We start from the raw sequence: 5,458 nt of genomic DNA on the forward strand, positions 1-5,458 counted from the left end.
TCCCTGCTGTATGTGAAGCTGGTCTAGGAAAGGAGGACTTAACAGGTCCTCGCAGTCTGTCAGGCCTGGGCAGCACTGTCCTGTCTCAGGACTCAGAAAGTCCAGTCCTGAGATGAGATGGTGCTGCCTAGGATGGGTGGCTGGGACCTGACAGCAGTCCCCCAGGGAGTGACCACATCACCCAGCCGGTGTCCAGGGAGCCTGGCCTGACACCTGTCCAGTGCACTGAGGGTGAACCTGGAGCTCACTCTCTCTGATGCCCCCACAGCCCTCACAGAGTCTGACCTCCCAGCATGCACCTGCCTCTCCCTGCACCCCAGCTGCCCCACCCTGCCTGTTCCCTGACTTCCTCCATCCTGTCCAACACACAGGACAGCCTGTGTGCACATTTTGTGGCAAGTGGGAGTGACACACCATCCCTGGGAGGCGCCTTGGTTCCTGCCAAACCCTGTCCCAGAACTCTGTCCCTGAGTGGTTTTACCAAACCCAAAGCCCAGAACTGCGATTGTGGCTCAGAGGTCAGCACCTGCTAGTGCCAGGACACTACTGGGAGGCTGGGCCCTGACCAAAGCCCATGGTGTCTGTGGCCTGAGGACAGGGTGTCTTGGGGTTATAAGGACAGGCCACAAATGGCCATTGGGTCATAGGGCTTGAACTCCAGTGTTTGTCCTTCCCTGGCTTCTTCTGGTTCAGTCCCATCAGGGCCCTGGAGCCCAAGACCCAGCATCCAAGATTCCCTCCAGGAATCCTGGCGGCTTGGCTTACTTTGTTTTGTTTCATCTGAGAGCAAAAATGTTTCATCTGAGAGCAGAATGTCAAAAAATAAGACAGAAAAATGGCTCATCGTGCTTAATGACCAGAAGAAATCTAGGAGCAGCCAGAAGGTAATGTGGAAAGCGGAGGACCTCCATAGGACCTCCATGACCAGTGTCTGCAGAGCCAGTGGTACAGGCACCCAGTGTGGCCTGGCACCACCTACCTCTCAGAGAGTGGGTGGCACACTGTCCTTACATGGGGGACAGCAGGCCTGGTCACCAGCTTTTCTGCCGGTCCCTGCAAGCATCACATTGCTGGAAGAGAATCTCATGCCAGAGCTTGGATCATCCCTTGCTCAGGGGTTAGGGGTTGTCTCTTGGTGACCTAAATGAAAAAAACAGGTCCAGATCAGACTTCCTGACCCTGAGCACTCATCCATCCTTTGAATTGTGGAAGGGGAGGCCTAGTCCTAGGTAAACCACAGATCCCAAGGCTGAAAACCTTCAGAATCTTCTGGCCCCTGATCCTACCTGGGGTCCCTGTTTCCTGTCTCGCTGAGCACTCTTCCATCCATAGATGTCTCGGCTGCTCTACAAGGAAACACCCCTTTCAGGTGTGGGGCTGGGCCTGGTCACTCCCGCTGGATGTCTTGATGGTGGAAACCAAGAACCTAGGGAAATAGCAGGTACAGCCTTTCCACCCTCATTTAGAGCAGGACACACAAGCCAGGTGATGTCAGGAGCCCAGGTCTCCAGCTGGAGGGAACGTCAACCCTGCAGTGGGAGCAGGGGCCCGTCACACATCCCAGGCACAGATGGCAACATAGGCACTACAGGTAAGCTGGACTTGGTATCCTTCCATGGCTTCAGAAAGAAGCCAAACAAGGAGATTTCTGCAGAATGAAACCTTTCCTTCCAGAAGCACTGCTGACCCTTTGGTGGTTGCCATTTGTGACAGTGAGCCTTTTGTCCATTCTGAGGTTGGGCTGGTGTCTCCTCTTGGCCCTGCCCTACAGATCGTAAAGGAGAACAGCAAGAGGCCCCTAGGAAACATCCACAGATGGCCCTGGACATCAGCCACATTCTGAGAAACATGTCATGTTTTGGGAGGGTTAAGGCATCAAGTATGGTCTATGGGGCTGGAGTATCCCTGGGCAAGTGAGGCAATCCAGAGCTGTGGGGGCTTCCCATGGGAATTAAGAGGTCCCAAGGCAGAGGCAGGGGTTCCACAGGAAGAGTCACAGAGCCACCAAGGGCTCTCCTGGCCCAGGGAGCAGTCAACACCATGGACCTGCTGGCCTCCAAGCCCTGGTCCAGGCTGGGGCATGTGGGGCCAGGAGGCAGCTCAGAGTGGGAGGTAGGGAGAGAAGTGTGTTCAGAGGGCACCCGTTTCTGGGTGTACTGTAGTCCTGAGATTTTGGGTGGGAAGGGTTTCCAGGGTTTCATATGTGTTATAGAGCTGCTTCCTCTCCCCAGCCTCACCCTGCAGGAATCCCCATGAATATATTGCCATCATCTTGGAGCTCAGTGCCCTCATAGTGTAATGGCACCAGCAGATCTGCCTGTGCACAGACTTCCTGCACTACCTCACTCCTGAGGGGTGATGCTTCTGCAGGGCCTCTGACTTGGTGCACAACTTCAGACACCATCATCCTGGAGCAGCACTGCACCCTCACTAGCCAGGGTGTTGATGACTTCCTCAAGGCCAAGGCCACGTTCAAGGCTTCGGACTTCATTGATGCACTTGTGCTGAGCAAGGCGGGTTTCTCCAGGATCTTAATTCAGGAGGTAGAATGGAGCTTGAGATCAGTGTCTGATCAAAAAAAAACTTGCACTTGATCTGGAGAGCTCTGAGAAGCCATGGAAGGTGCTGGATAAAGGAGGGACAGTCAGCCACGTTTTAGAGATGACTGTAGAAGACTGCTTGGAAGGAGTGAACAAGAGCCAGGAGACCAGGGAGGGAGCTTGTGGGGCAGGTCTGGAGATGCCAAGGGAGGGATCCTGCTTGAATGAAAGGTCTTCAGGGACTGTTTCAGGTTACCCTCAGGTGCCCTCAGAGCTAGTGTGTTCATGGGTCTTGTCTCTAGGATGAAAATGGAAAGTTGTTGTCAGATGAGAACATATAAATGGAGGCTGGCATCTTCATGAGTGAGAATCGTGGTGCTAGTGTGGACTACTGTGGCAACAGGGGTCTCTCCATCCAGGGACATAGTAGATGGACCCTTTGCCACTCCATTCTGCCCTTCCTTTCCCTCTTTCCATTGTCCCAAGGGCCTCAGTGCATGGGCACTGACCAACCTCTGGTGTTGAAGTGGCCAAGAGACCCAAGCCTGTGTGGCTGCCTCTTAGGATATATCAGCACAGCCAGTGGCCTCCACTGGATCCTGTACAACCTCAGAAGACAGCCAGACACTGGAAGTGCTGCCAGCACGTGGTGCAAGAGTTCTGAGGGTCTGCAATCCAGAAGACATTGAATGGTCGGTGGAGGGCCTCATGGCCTGTTTCCCATCACCTTTCATTGGCTCTGCTCCAGGTGGTGAAGGGGGATAATGTCTCTGTCAATTCTGCCATTTTGGCCTAGCAGGAAAAGAGAGCCCAGAAGCAGGGCCTGGTACCCAGCCTGCCTAACAAGGGAGAATTTGTAGGCTTTGTGGACAGAAAGATCTGGGAGTCCATATCAACCAGTAACTTGCTGAGACAATAAAATCAGCTTTCTTTTCTGAACTACATTTCTGTCATTTGTAAATTGAGTGGAATTTTTTCTACTGCACAAGGCTTCTTGGAGAATTACTGACAGTGTATGCAGAGCAGGTGCCACCCAGCAGGCATTTGATGTCCAGACCTCTCCTCTTCCCCGTTGATTTTCTGCCTAAATTTGCATTTTGTTCTTAAGACTTTCACTCCCCTTAATTTTGCTCTTCCCTCTGATTCCCACCTTGTCGTCTATCCCATGGAGTCACCAGGATCAAAGTGGGTAACAGTCATGTATGCTTGTATGTGTATGTACAGACACACCTTGTTGGGGTTGGAGTGTGGGGTGTGTGTGTGTGTGTGTGTTGGAGTCACTGACTGAAACTCTCCATACTAGGCTGTGTTGCTGCTCATTGCTGGAGGTGCTGTCAAGGTCCCTGCCCTCAACCCCGGGTCTGACCTTTGCAGTGCAGGCAGGACTTTCAGGAGGAATCATGCCCTTGGAAGGATCCCTGAGGAGTGACTGGTGGGTATTGGTGAATAAATACCCCAACTCCCTTGCTGTGGGTAGGATGACTCTGAGACACATGTTCTGTGCTGTCTCTCAGAGGTACCTGACAGGGCTGAGTCCTGGCTGCCACCGTGGAAACTTTCTTGATGAAGCTCCCTTTAACTGCTGCATTCCTTTCCTGTCTCAGTTCCCCACTCCTCTACTGGTGTTTCCTGGGATTCCCACCCTAAGGAAGAAGTTGCAGTAGAATTACTGTCCTAGAGTCATCTCCAAATACAATTTTTGTATTTGAATCTTTGCCTCAGGATCTACTTCCAGGAAACTCAAACTAAGACACACATTTTTCTGTTGGCTCCTTCAATCCCCATAGGCCTGCCATTGTGCCATTTTTATCAAAAAGGAACACGAGGATCAGAGAGGGAAAGTCACCCAGCTGAACAGTGGTGGAGTTCAACTTTGACCATGGGATGTCTGACCCCAAGTTGGGTACTTGCTCCTCTCTGATGAGACTCCTCCCTTATCAGGGTCATATGAGTGAATGGAGGATTTTAAAAGCAGGGTCTCTGATGCCTGTGCCAGAGAAACCCCAGGCTCATGGCTGGTGCCTGTGCATTCACTCATAACCTCGTTAAGAGTAATAATGAAAAACATGCTCAGGGCTGACCATTTTCCTGGGGCTGTTGTTGTAGGCACTCTGCTTACTTTAATTCATTTAATTTTCACAATAACCTTGTTTTTACTTCTAGTTGTTAGATGAAAAAACTGTGGCAAAGAGCAATACAGAGAGTTGCAAAAATTCATATCACTGGTCCAGGTTGAACCAAGAAGTCTGCACCTGGAGTCCTTGTTTGTAACCATGGCACCCTGGCTTCTGAGACATCTCATAGTGGAGTTCCACCATGTGTCAGGCATGGCACTGAGCAGCTTCTTTTAAGAACATAATTTGTAATTATGTAGATTACTAATTCTACTTCAAAATGCCACACAGCCTTCGTGTGATAAAATGAAACTATTGGTAAGTCTAAGCATTGAGAAAAAAACATTGTTTTTTCCACTCCTGAGTCCATGGAGAAGCTGTTCCAGTAACTCAGAGGGAGAATCTGCAGCTGAAAGAGGAGGCCAGAGGAGACATCTCTCCCTGTGCCCTTTGATTGCGTCCAGATGCCCCCACTGATCACACTACCATCTCCTTATTAGACTAGAGAGGCTGCAGGGAGGGGTTATAAGCCTCCTATTGTGGCTCACCTCCAACAGTGAGTCAGCACCAGCTCTCCTAGCCCCACAGCCCAGGGTCCACTTAGCCCCTCTGTCCTGCATGGTCCCCTTCCCCACTGGGAAGCAGATACCCAAATGAGCATCAGAATCCTGTTTCTCCCTGAAGGCCCCTCTGTTCCTTAAGAGTGGTGTTTTGTGGGTGTCCTCCCTTGGTTTTGGATGAGAAACACCCTTTCCCCTTCCACAGGGATTTTTTTTTTTTTTTTTTTTTTTTTTTTTTTTTTTT

The 5,458-nt window shown here is 51.1% G+C and overlaps 1 long non-coding RNA gene across 1 annotated transcript in view; it reads left to right on the plus strand.

Moving 5' to 3' along the window:
* The first annotated feature begins 3,843 nt into the window (after positions 1–3,843).
* Positions 3,844–5,458, plus strand: part of LOC108524426 (uncharacterized) — a 2,355-nt gene continuing 740 nt past the window's right edge. Inside the window, exons 1-2 of the long non-coding RNA XR_001884044.1 lie at positions 3,844–3,972; positions 4,704–4,972. This is a non-coding gene — a long non-coding RNA (uncharacterized LOC108524426). The remainder of the gene's footprint in view (positions 3,973–4,703; positions 4,973–5,458) is intronic.

Source organism: Rhinopithecus bieti, unplaced genomic scaffold (genome assembly GCF_001698545.2).
Source record: "Rhinopithecus bieti isolate Rb0 unplaced genomic scaffold, ASM169854v2 scaffold_83462, whole genome shotgun sequence".
NCBI lineage: Eukaryota > Metazoa > Chordata > Mammalia > Primates > Cercopithecidae > Rhinopithecus > Rhinopithecus bieti.